Source organism: Crocuta crocuta, unplaced genomic scaffold (genome assembly GCF_008692635.1).
Source record: "Crocuta crocuta isolate KB4526 unplaced genomic scaffold, BGI_CrCroc_1.0 scaffold70, whole genome shotgun sequence".
In the NCBI taxonomy this organism is placed as follows: Eukaryota; Metazoa; Chordata; class Mammalia; order Carnivora; family Hyaenidae; genus Crocuta; species Crocuta crocuta.
Genome location: NW_027528417.1, coordinates 10,672,430 through 10,684,434, shown reverse-complemented (window position 1 = coordinate 10,684,434; position 12,005 = coordinate 10,672,430). Strand labels below are relative to the sequence as shown.

At 38.0% G+C, this 12,005-nt stretch overlaps 1 long non-coding RNA gene across 1 annotated transcript in view; it reads left to right on the top strand.

The window, feature by feature from the left end:
• Positions 1 to 10,935, top strand: part of LOC144223592 (uncharacterized) — a 462,828-nt gene extending 451,893 nt beyond the window's left edge. Inside the window, exons 7-8 of the long non-coding RNA XR_013332762.1 lie at positions 9,776 to 9,908; positions 10,871 to 10,935. This is a non-coding gene — a long non-coding RNA (uncharacterized LOC144223592). The remainder of the gene's footprint in view (positions 1 to 9,775; positions 9,909 to 10,870) is intronic.
• Positions 10,936 to 12,005: the final 1,070 nt, after the last annotated feature.

The following is a 12,005-nucleotide window of genomic DNA, read 5'->3' as shown; positions in this document are numbered from 1 at the left end:
TGGAGTGAACACTGGGTGTTATATGGAAGTGATGAATCACTGAATTCTATTCCTGAAACCATTATTACACTATAAGTTAACTAACTTGGATTTAAATTTTAAAAGATTAAATTAAATTGATCATTAAAAAATGAAGGTAAATGTCAAATTTTCTTCACAGAAAGAAGCTAATTAAGAATTGCAGTTACAGGTTTAAATAGTGGACATGTGTTATTTTTTATTTCCAGCATATATTCCTCTTTCTTTTGATAGAAGCACCTTAGTTTTCATTTAGGAAACTACTTCTACCATATTGCAAGTGATCTCGGAGTCAAAATCAACAAGTGTATTCCCTCCATGATGGGGAAGTTGTGAAATGACAAAGCTGGGTCAATCAGCTATTCCAAAGGACTACTCTGTTTTTTCTTTTGAGTATTGAGTATTTATATTTTCTTTCATTCTTTAAAGGCTGTCCACCATGTTACTAATAAATTGCTTATAGTCTAAGTTAACTACAGTAGGTTTCTATTTCTTACAGTCAAACAATCCAGCCGATATACTACTAATTCTGACTAATATATAACAGATTTGGTTAGGAAAGTAGTCTTATAGGCACATCACAATTTATCTATTAGAATATCATTACCAGTGTGGTGAAATAGCACTGTTTATATCAGCAATATTGATAGGAAATGACAAGGTCATGATTACTGTTAAATATTCCTCCAATTCAACCCAAGTTAACATTTTCCTTCAAGTCTGGAAATACATGGAGGATGAAAACACTGAACCCTGAATGATACTGCTCTCTGAGAGACGTAACAGATGCCTGTCATTGAACCTATTACAGCCACTCTTATTCCCAGCCAAGTGGTCCTGAGTTCTTGGCGATTGATTCGCGAACCATGAATCTGTCTGGAGATTAATGAATCAGCTGCTGGCAATGGAGCTTCCTCCTTCTGCAATTACCTTGACACCGTCTTCCATACAGATCCCCCAAACACTACGCTGCAGGCTGAAGTGTGTTCTGTAGAGGTCAAAATAATTTATAACCAAGTAGTGTCATAGAAAAGGTTATTTAGGGGGGAAAAAAGTAACTTTATCAGGCAAATTCCACCATAAAACTGTCTTAAACTATTGGTGCAGATTTTTCACTTCAAAGGTAGCAATGAATTGTTTGATAAAAAGTGTATATGCATCTCAACCATTTTCCAAATTAAATTACAAATTTCCCCTGATTCTAATTTTTCTCATTTTTTAAAGAATCCCTTGAATCAAGCTCTAATACTATGGCATTTGGAAATTCTTCTATTACTCACAGCCTTTCCATCTAAGATGTGGCAGCTGGGGAAAAGGCAAGGGATCTATAACAATTTCTGATCTTTCTCACCAAGGATCCATGCCCCTTTCTGTCAGATTAGCCCATTTGTGTCCTTTTTCCCTTGATTAGTATGTGTTAATTATGTATAGTATGAGAAGACTTTACAACTTTTCTTATTACCAGTGCTAGAACCCATGTATAGCACAAAAAACCTCATGAATACCACTGTTATGTCGCAAATGTTCTGCACTTGGCACAATGCCTAATTAATTTCTTTTCCTATTAAAATTCAACTGATGATCTCCTGGTCATTTAGTGGGAGAATACAGGACAAAACGGGCATTTCAGCCATCCAAATGAAACACAAGTAAAAACAAAATGGAAACAGATGAATATTGTCCCAATCTCAAAACAATATAGACAATATTTTTTAAATTTTGATTGCTGCAAGTATGAAGATGCACTATATTATCAAACATTCACTTACATATGTAAGAAAACCAGATCCTTCCGAAATCCAGAATGCAAAACTCTTCAGGCATCTATTTATGAATTGGCTAAACATGAGATCCAGTGTGTTTGAGAAAGGCTAGAGAATGGAGGGTGTTGTAAGCCTTCAAGAATCTCTATGATTTGTCAACTTTAGTGCTATACAACACTAGGGATGCAATTTGTAATTAAGCAGCAGAGGAAATAAAAGTATGTGTCAAAATAATATCCAATTAGAATGTGTACAATTTTCATTTGTCTGATATCAAAGGATCTTTAGATCCTAGGCCCCTGTACCCTCTTCAGATAAGAAGTAAGTGAACCAGAGAAGAACCTGATTAATAATGCATTCCTATCAACAAGTTACATATATCATTACAGATTCCTGTGAAGGTTTGTGAGCCATTTTTAACAAGAATGGGAAGAGACTGCTATCACCAAGTATATTTCTATTAGGGTTAATTACCAAACAGCACTTCCCTGGGAAGCAACAGCCTCTCATAATAACTCAAGCATGTTTTATAAATGGTTACTCTTCTGACCCACAGCTTCATGATATACATGAGTAGTTAGATGTGAGGGAGTTTGGGGCTCCAGTGTACATAGGGATTAATACCTCTGCTTCACAGACATGCAGACCTCTTAAAAGTATGGATGGCAGGTCTCCTTTCCTCTCCTTCATGTCTTTGAAGATGGTGGTGGACCTGAAGTAGGAATCAGTGTCCTTACTGTGTTGAACGTCAACATGGGCATCCATGGACAAACCTGAGTGATTCTGGTACCAATTTTAATCCCTTGAATATCTGTGTCTCTGCTAAATATATCACCCTCTTGGATATTAGTGTCCTTGAGGGCTAGTAATTAAGTCTGCATAATGTTGTTGTTGTTGTTATAGTTACCTTTCTTCTTCTTAGTATTTCTTCCTTTTGCCTGCTAGTTTTCTTCTTTAGGAGAGCTAAGACATTTGTTCCAAAAGTTGACTAGAAATAACACCGCTATGTGTTTGAGCAAGCACACAGATTGTCTTAAGGAATTCCCAGTGAAGACTCTCTGTACTATCTCATCCTCCTAAAGTTAGATCAGATGAGACCTGGAGCAGATTCCTGAGTCTAACTGGAGCTTTAACTAAGTGACCTTCAGGCAATTTCCCATTCAAAGATTCTATGCCTTTATGAACTTATTTTTAATCATCTCCTATAAGGTCAATTGACTTCACCTTTTTCTATATTTGCCAGCTAGCAACACTATGTATGACCTGGACCACGATAGGCCTGGCTGAATAATAAAGAATTCAGTATTGCCAGAACTAGAAATATAACTGACAGTGCATAGCCTATTGAAGCTGAAGGAGCAGTGTCATTTCTGTCTGTGAGGGCAGGCACATTAAAACATAAAGGCTAATCCATGGACTCACAGAGCCCCACTAATCCTTGCAAACCATAAGCTGCTTTGCAAATTTTATCATAAACTTGCAAAGCTTGTTTGCAACTCTCTAAAAATCACAGAATCACTGAAATGTTTAGTTGGAGGACCCAGTAAGGTCATTCCACTAACCGTGTTCATTAACCTATCTCCAGTCAGCTTTCCTCAAAGCCTTTCTAACAGGAGAAGATACTCTTAGTCTCGAATTTCTCAGGGGAAGGACAATCCATAACCTCTTTTGTAGTTCCTTCCAGTTCTAAAACACCGTGAGGCAAAGAAATTATTTTTCTTATTGTTCAATTACACCTCTGTTAGAAAAAACGGTGAACTTCTTAAAAATTAAATAAGGCCACAGCCCACTGATTTTATAAGAAAAATTAATCTCATAAAGGAAATTGATCAAAAGAAATATAGTAAGCCATATCTGCCATTTTCCTTCACTCTTGAGTTAAGCATATGACAATGCTATGATGTGACAGAATATTAACTACATAGCATATAAGACTTTTTATTATTTGGTCCCTAACTATCTTTCCAACCTTACTTTTCCACTACCCAACTATTCTTTCAATTATCAAATTTCAAACCAGCCAACGCTAGTTGTATTGATGGTACCTGAAGTTAACAACCTATTCCCTAATCTATAAAACTATAATAGCTTTTTAAGACACATTTTACCCCTTAGGAGAGGTCCCTGACCTCACTTCAATTCTCTGCCTAAATCATCTCCAAACACAGTACTTTCTTTATACATCTGAAATATAACATACGAGAAATACACCATTAATTTATTTCTTTCTCCTCTGTTAGGTCTATTCTCCTTTCAATTAGGAATAAGATCTTATTTTCTTTTGTATTATTAATGTCTGGCAAATCACTTGCTCTCAGTGACAGTGACTAAATTCAGTGTGAGTCGTGTGGCTTTTAGTTATGAAGATAAAAAGTATTTAGTTTGGGGTGATGGCTCAATTAATTGAGCGTCCAATTCGTGATTTCAGCTCACCTTATGATCCCAGGGTCATGGGATCGAGCCCATGTCGGGCTCTGTGCTAAGCATGGGGCTGCTTAAGATTCTTTCTCTCTTATGGGGCGCCGGGGTGGCTTAGTCGGTTAAGCGTCCGACTTTCACTTAGGTCATGATCTCGCGGTTCGTGGGTTCGAGCCCCGCGTCGGGCTCTGTGCTGACTGCCAGCTCAGAGCCTGGAGCCTGTTTCGGTCTGTGACTCCCTCTCTCTCTGGCCCTCCCCTGCTCACGCTGTCTCTCTCTCTGTCTCCTAGAAAAAAATAAAACATTAAAAAAAAAAAAAAAAAGATTCTTTCTCTCTTCCTCTGCCCCTGTCTCTCACTCATGCTTGTTCTTCCTCTCTCTCTCTGTCTCTCTCTCTCGCTCACTAATAAAAAAGGTATTTAGCTTGATATGTTATAAATAGTCTTATAAAAGGTTTCAGTATCATCCAAGTTTCTCTAAAGTATTTAGAATCAGTGCTGGTGGCATGATATGAAACTTTTAAGAAGGAGAGAACAGAGCACCAGTAAAGAATTTTTTTTAGTTTTCTCCTCCTCTTTTATAGATAGAAAAACAGATGGATAGGTAGACAGAAAAGAGTAATTAAGTGATTAAAAGTATTCCATAGTTAAATTACAATAATTAACTTTGACATGACGTGTAATATCTAGAGAAAACTTTTTTACTATACATGTTGTATTAATTATTAATATAGAATATTTTAGAAGTAGAAATTAATTACTTTTCTAAGTCGTATATTTTTATTTTGTGTAATATTCAAAATGTTTAAGAATTGGAAGTTGTGCGATTGAATGTTTCATGCAAGCCTCAATTTAAAAATGTTCTTCACATCACGATCTTATTAACCGACTAGGACTCCAGAGCCCAGTATTCTCTGCCACATATGGATAAAAATGACTTTTTTAAATATCTGGAGGTTAAAATGATCACAGAACTTCACTTCCTACATTGAATAAATAAATATCTGATAATATTATTTTGGACATTTTAGACATTTGTGGGTTTTTTTTTAAACCAGAGTGAGTTGATCTCCTCATAAGATTTACCTAAGTCAACAAATAATCTAGGAAAAAAGAGTGAATTTATAGATAAGAAAACTAAAGCTTAAAGATGTTATGTAACTTATCCATAGATTCATAGATCACAGTGGTGGTTCATAGACCTTTGCTTTGAAAATAATTCTCCTACCTCTGTGCTTCTTGCATATATTGCCAGATATCATAGCTACCACCACATGGCTAGAGTGTAAAGTTAGGCCTTGACTTCAGCAATAGAGAAAAACACCTGGACTCCTGGTTTTAGATCTGAAATTTAAAGAGTTTAGAAGTTCTTTCTCCATAATATAACAAAAGAAAAAGCTTGAGCAAACTAAGACTCAATTATAATTGACCCTTAAAGAAAGGGGGGAGGGGACGCGCGTTTAGGTACACCAATGCCCCTGCACAATCAAAAATCTGCATATGTTATTTGACTCTTCAAAACTTAAGAACTAAGAGCCTACTGTTGACTGAAAGTCTTACAAATAACATAGTCTATTAACACATATTTTGTATGTTAAATGTATTATATACTATATTCTCATAATAAAGCAAGCTAGAGAAAAGAGAATGTTATTAAGAAAATTATAAGGGAGAGAAAATACATTTGTAGTACTGTGCTGTATTTATGGAAAAATAATCTGTATATAAGTAGACTCACACAGTTCAAGTCCATGTTGTTCAAAAATCTACTGTATTTGTATCTTTCTTTGTTGTATCAGAGAATTGAAGTCAAGGGCAACACCTCAAAATCTGGAGAAAAGGACATATATAGAAGGACATGGCCAAGATCTGCCTACCTGGCGACAAAGTCATTGAAACCATGGATTTCTTTTTCCAGAGTCCCTCACAAATCTATGGATGCCTAACGTTCCTTGATCCTAGGGAAGAACTTTTTCTTTTCTTTTTTCTTTTTTTCCTTCCTAATTAACAAAAGTATTATGCAGTGTTTTAGTCTGGTTTGCAAAAGAAAAATCTTAAGGCTTTGATACCAAATAAAATCAAATTTGCCCTGACTTCACCTTAACGTTTTTGTTCCAACACCAGCAAATGTGGCTGTTTTCCGGGGTCTGCTGGGACCTTTGCTTATGGGAAGACCGCACAGCCTCTACCAAATATCCTCTACCTGTGTGGCCTGAGGACCTTTCAAACCTCGTTGTCTGCTCCTGGGGGTTTGTTCTTCCCACTAGCGCTCTGCCAAGTATCGAGCTGTGAAGTTTTAGAGTCTGCACTTCCGGAGCTCCTGGGTGGCTCAGTCGGTTAAGTGTCCGACTTCGGCTCAGGTCATGATCACATGGGTTGTGGGTTAGAGCCCCACGTCGGGCTCTGTGCTGACAGCTCAGAGCCTGGAGCCTGCTTCAGATTCTGTGTCTCCCTCTCTCTCTGACCCTACCCTGCTCATGCTGTCTCTCTCTCTCTCTCTCTCAGAAATAAATAAAACATTAAAAATTTTTTTTAAAAAGTAAGGGGATAAAGAAAAATATATCATGCTAACATTGATTGAAAGAAAGCTGGGAAAGCTGTATTTATTTTAAATAAAGATCACTTCAGAGCAAGAAACATTATCAGGGATATAAAGTAGTACTGTGTAATGATAAAGGTATCAATTCTCAAAGAAGACAAAGCAACTCTTAACACATATGGACCTAACAATAGGGCTTCACAATATATGAGACAAAAACTAATGTGCAATGAGAACATACTTGAATACCAGGAGAAATAGACAAATCCACTATTATAGTTGGAGACTTCAACACACCTCTACCAGTCACTGATAGATCTATCAAGCAGAAAATCAGCAAAAGTATAATTGAATGGAAAACCATTATCTCAACTTGTTCTAACTGACTGGCATTCATGTAGAAAAAGTCTCAGTGATCCCTATGGAATATGAGGATGAAGCACCTCACCTCACCTTGCTGGTGTGTGTGTGTGTGTGTGTGTGTGTGTGTGTGTGTGTGTGTATGTGTGTGTTTGAGTGTGTGTTTGTGTGTGTACACATGTGTGCATGTGCAGTCTTACACCTGGCACAATACTAAATGTATGGCTTAAGCTAATATTTATTTAATCCAAATCATTAAAATATTCTGATAACTCATCTATACTTACTGTTGAAAGGTTACTTTTTACTCTATATGTTACTTCTGAAGTAATCTTCAGGTTTGGCCTGTTTTTTGGTGCCATGCCACTTAATGGCAGGACTTCTTGCTTGTTACATGTTTGGAACTTGAAACACTCAATGACCCATTCAAAGGGTTTTATTACTCACTTATTCCTATAGGAAGCCCACAGTGTTACCTAGGCCTGTTGAGTAGGCCATGCACACTGAATGCTCAGCTCAAGTACTCTCTGGGTTAAGATTGGCTTCTCCATTTTTCTACCTTCAGTTTCACGTGGCCCAGTAAATGTGTTTAGTTCCTAGCTCTCACTTGCCCTTCCTCTCCCTTTTACACCTTCCATACTTCATTCATTCATTCAAAATACTTACGATGTTACCACTGTTATTTTTTTTTAGTTAAAAACATTAAAAATCTTACAGACATCCACTTTGTGCAGAAACTTGTGGCGCAATAACTAGGGGCCACCTTGGTCCACACTGGATTGACAGCTCTGCAGATCACTGGAAATGAGGACTGATCAGTCACTCCTAATAAGTTTCAGTATCTTCATAGAATGCACTGTCTTTGAATGTACATGAGCAAGTTTCTCATTTTTGTGTCATTTCTAACAGCAAGAGAAAATACAGGCAGTGAAAGTTTTAGTCCAATATCAACTATTCAAGACATTGTCAAATTTTATTAGAACCATAGGAGACAGCATTTCAAATCTGGGCTAGGAAGGAGAATTGGGGCTATTTTGTCATTTGCTTATGACCTATGATTTACCGTCTTGTTAGTAACAAAGAGATGGGATGAATCAACTGGCCTGAAGAGGAGAACACTCTTCCCTTCATTTTAAATTTCCTTAACCAGCACATAAAACATAGTTGGAATCTTAGGACAAATTTGGAATCTTAAGTTTTTATCTCTTTTAAGGTTCAATTTTCTCATGTATAATATAATAAAATTACTGATATTAAAGGGTTCTTGTGAAGAATAAGCAAAATAATTACAAAATACTTTCCTCAGTGCCTAGCACAAAATAAGCTCTCAACAGATGTTGGCTGCCTGATCATTTTCCGTTCAGGAGCCTGAGGCCAAAGATTAAAGCCCCTGTGTTATGTAGCCACTGGATGTAATTACATTGTCTTCTACTACCCATAGGCATATCTGGTCCCTTAAAAGCTCTTTATGTTTTTATGTTTGTATTATCAGTTTGCATTTTGCCCCTTCAGCCTTAGTCTTCTGGTTCTGTGACTTCTCTGTGATGCAAATCCCACCTCACGGAGAGCCAAGATGCTCCTTACCCAATAGGAACATGAGCAGCAATCTGGCCACCATTGGATCTTGTGTCTCTCCAAGTCCAGGTTCAAGATCAGTGCGGGTAACTTTGGTATGTCACTTGGCCACCCACGTTTGCTTCTCTTATGGAGCATTTAACACCTTCCAGAAGTATATAAGCCTTCCCACAAATTTGATTTTATTTGGTATCAAAGCCTTAAGATTTTTTTCTTTTGCAAACCAGACTAAAACATTGCATACTTCTGTTAATCAGGAAGGGAAGAAAGAAAGAGAGAAAGGAAGAAAGAAAGGAAGAGAGAGAGAGAATTAAAGAGAGAAAGAGAAAGAAAGAGTTCTTCCCTTGGTATCGAGGGGTATGTTAGGCATCCATACAACTGTGAGGGATCCTGGAAAAAGAAAATTCTTATTAAAATTACCAAATCTAAAATTACCCATGACCCCTAATGGAGCTTCTTCTTATAATCTGGAAACCTTTTAAACCTGAAACTCTCTGGGGCGCCTGGGTGATTCAGTTGGTTGGGCGTAGATCTTCGGCTCAGGTCATGATCTCCCGGTTTGTGGGTTCGAGCCCCACATCAGGCTCTGTGTGGCAGCTAGCTCGGGGCCTGGAGCCTGCTTCGGATTCTGTGTCTCCCTCTCTCTCTGACCCTCCCCTTCTCAAGCTATCTCTCTCTCTCTCTCTCTCAGAAATAAAGAAAACATTAAAATGATTATAAAAAATAAATAAACCTGAAGCTCTGTATTTCCAAATTTAGTAGGGATAAAAAATAAATAAAACTCAACACCTGTTTGTTTCAATGTATTCAAGAAGAAGTTATTTATAGCAATGTGTACAGAGCAGGTATAGTTCTTAACAAATACTTTCTAATTGATCAGACCACATAAACAACTGGCACACTTGAGTATATTTTTTATTTGATTTCTATTCTGTGCAAGACTCTACTATGTGCTTTAGGGGATTTAAGAAAGAGTGTCTATTCTCACAAGCCAGGCAAACCTAGACTCAAACCTCAGCTCCACCGCTACATAGCTGTGCTAGTTTTGATTTTCCTGTTGGGGTTTTTTCTAAAGTCCATATCGCATCTTCTTTTTACTCTAGATATCTCTTATGTTACTGGAAGAGCTTATACTATAGCCTGAAACTGCTACAGAACCCTTTCCTGTTCTGGACCCCACTCAAAACTGACAGCTTTCCGTGTCACCAGGCAAATGGGCGAAAACAATAGTCCCAGGTATGAAATTCCTTATCTCCAGAATCCAAAGGGGCCTATAAAAGATTGTGCTTCCTTCCTTGTAATAGATTTTGCAAGATAGATTAATTTGTCCTTTACTTATTATTTATGGCCTGTTCCATTATGCCCTCCTCTCCAGGAATTGACAAACTACAGGTCATAGGCCAAATCCTTCTTGCTGCCTGTCTTTATGAACAAAGTTTCATTTTTATATAGCCACCCCCCCATTCATTTATGAATTATCAATGACTGCTTTCATGCTACAGTGGCAAAATTGAGTAGTTGTGATAGAGACTGGCCTGTAAAGCTTAAAATATTTACTATCTGACTCTTTGCAGAAAAAGTTTGTCAACAACTGTCCTAAGCCTCTGAACACATTAACTTCTCTAGTCTGGCAGAAATCTCAATCTCTACAGGGTTTATGTACCACCATTTGTCATTCACGCACTTTCCCAAACTTCTAACATACTTGTTAAACTATACTCCTCTACCCTGGGGCACCTGTGTTTCTGTCAGTTGACAGTCCAACTTTGGCTCAGGTCATGATCTCAGGGTTGCATGAGTTCAAAGCCCGAGTCGAGCTCTGTGCTAACAACTCAGATCCTGGAGCCTGCTTCAGATTCTGTGTCTCCCTTTCTTTCTGTTCCTCCCCTGCTGACACTCTGTCTGTCAAAAATAAATAAAGATTAAGAAAGCATTTTAAAAATTATATTCTTCTACCCTGATTAGATAAATTTATAAGCTATCAAGGACAGCTTCTGATTTCTAACTTCACCTTCAATTGGTGATTAATTATACTAGGCCCTCCACTGTCTTTTTCCAATGCATCCATAAGAACTGGCAATGTTCATCCAATTCCATAGTCCTTTGCTGATTACTTTCCCTGTATTGCTCAATCTGCTGCTGTGCTGAACCAGGAGAGCATTCTCTTTCATTGGTATTCTTTCCCATTTCTTCATCAGAGGAACTTTGGATGATCTCACTGCTGCCGCATGCCAAGGCCATCAGTCCTCCACCACTCCACCAGGTAAGGATTCAACTCCCAAATTCCACATCTGCTTCCTGGTGCCAACTGCTTTGGGTTGTATTCCTTAGTAAGAGGAGACAGTTTGACATGCAGAATTCTTTTTAGGGGTGCTCACTAAATATCAACCCCAGAAGTGAAAAGGCAAGGGTAGGCAGAGGGTGGAGTTGAATGGAGATGCAGTCACAACACAGGCCTCAGCTGATCCCATGAGAAGCTCTAGAACTGAAGCTGGAAGGGCCCTTCAGAAATGTTCCAGATTGAGACTGGAGGGCTAGTTCTTTGTACTTTCACAGCAACCAGTTTGGGACATGGCCTCCCTGGAAGGGTACAGTGTAGTTTTGGGTGAAACAGTCTCTTTGATCCTGAGCAATCCTTAGAGAGGCTTGCCCTTTGGAATGTTAGCAGGCAACAGTTTCAGCAGCTGGTGGAATGAAAGCCTTGGTCCTGGCAGGTGTATCTTGGCAGCACAACAAACTATCCATCACAAGAAGATAATGAGAGAAAAACCTTAGAAATGTAGTGTAATTCCTGTTGTGAGATTGTTGGAATGTTAGGCCAATAACAAACAAAACTAACAGTTAAGTGCCCTTGCGTTGGGTTCCTTGGGAATGAAGACAGTTTTGCAAGCAGTGTCACATCTATACGCTGACAGGAGACTCTGGGAAACATTTTGATGCCTTCTTCAAAAAAACTAAACTTGCACGTGTAACCTAGCAATTTAACTCTTGATTACTTATCCCAAAGAAATGAATTTCATATTCACACAAAAACCTGTACAGAAGTAGGCAAGCAGCTTTATTCATTATAGCCAAAAAAATGAACAACACACATATCTTTCAATGGATGAGTGTTTAGACAAGCTGTGGTACACCCATGCTATGAAATACTACTCAATGAAAAGGGAACAGATTATTTTTACATCCAACAACTTGGGTGGGTCTTCATGCTAAATGAAAATAGCCAATCTCAAAATGGCACCTTCTGTATGATTCCATTTAGATAGCATTCTAATAAAGACAAAGGAGAATAAAATATTAGTGGCCACAGTTAGGGAGAGGAAGAAAGGAGCT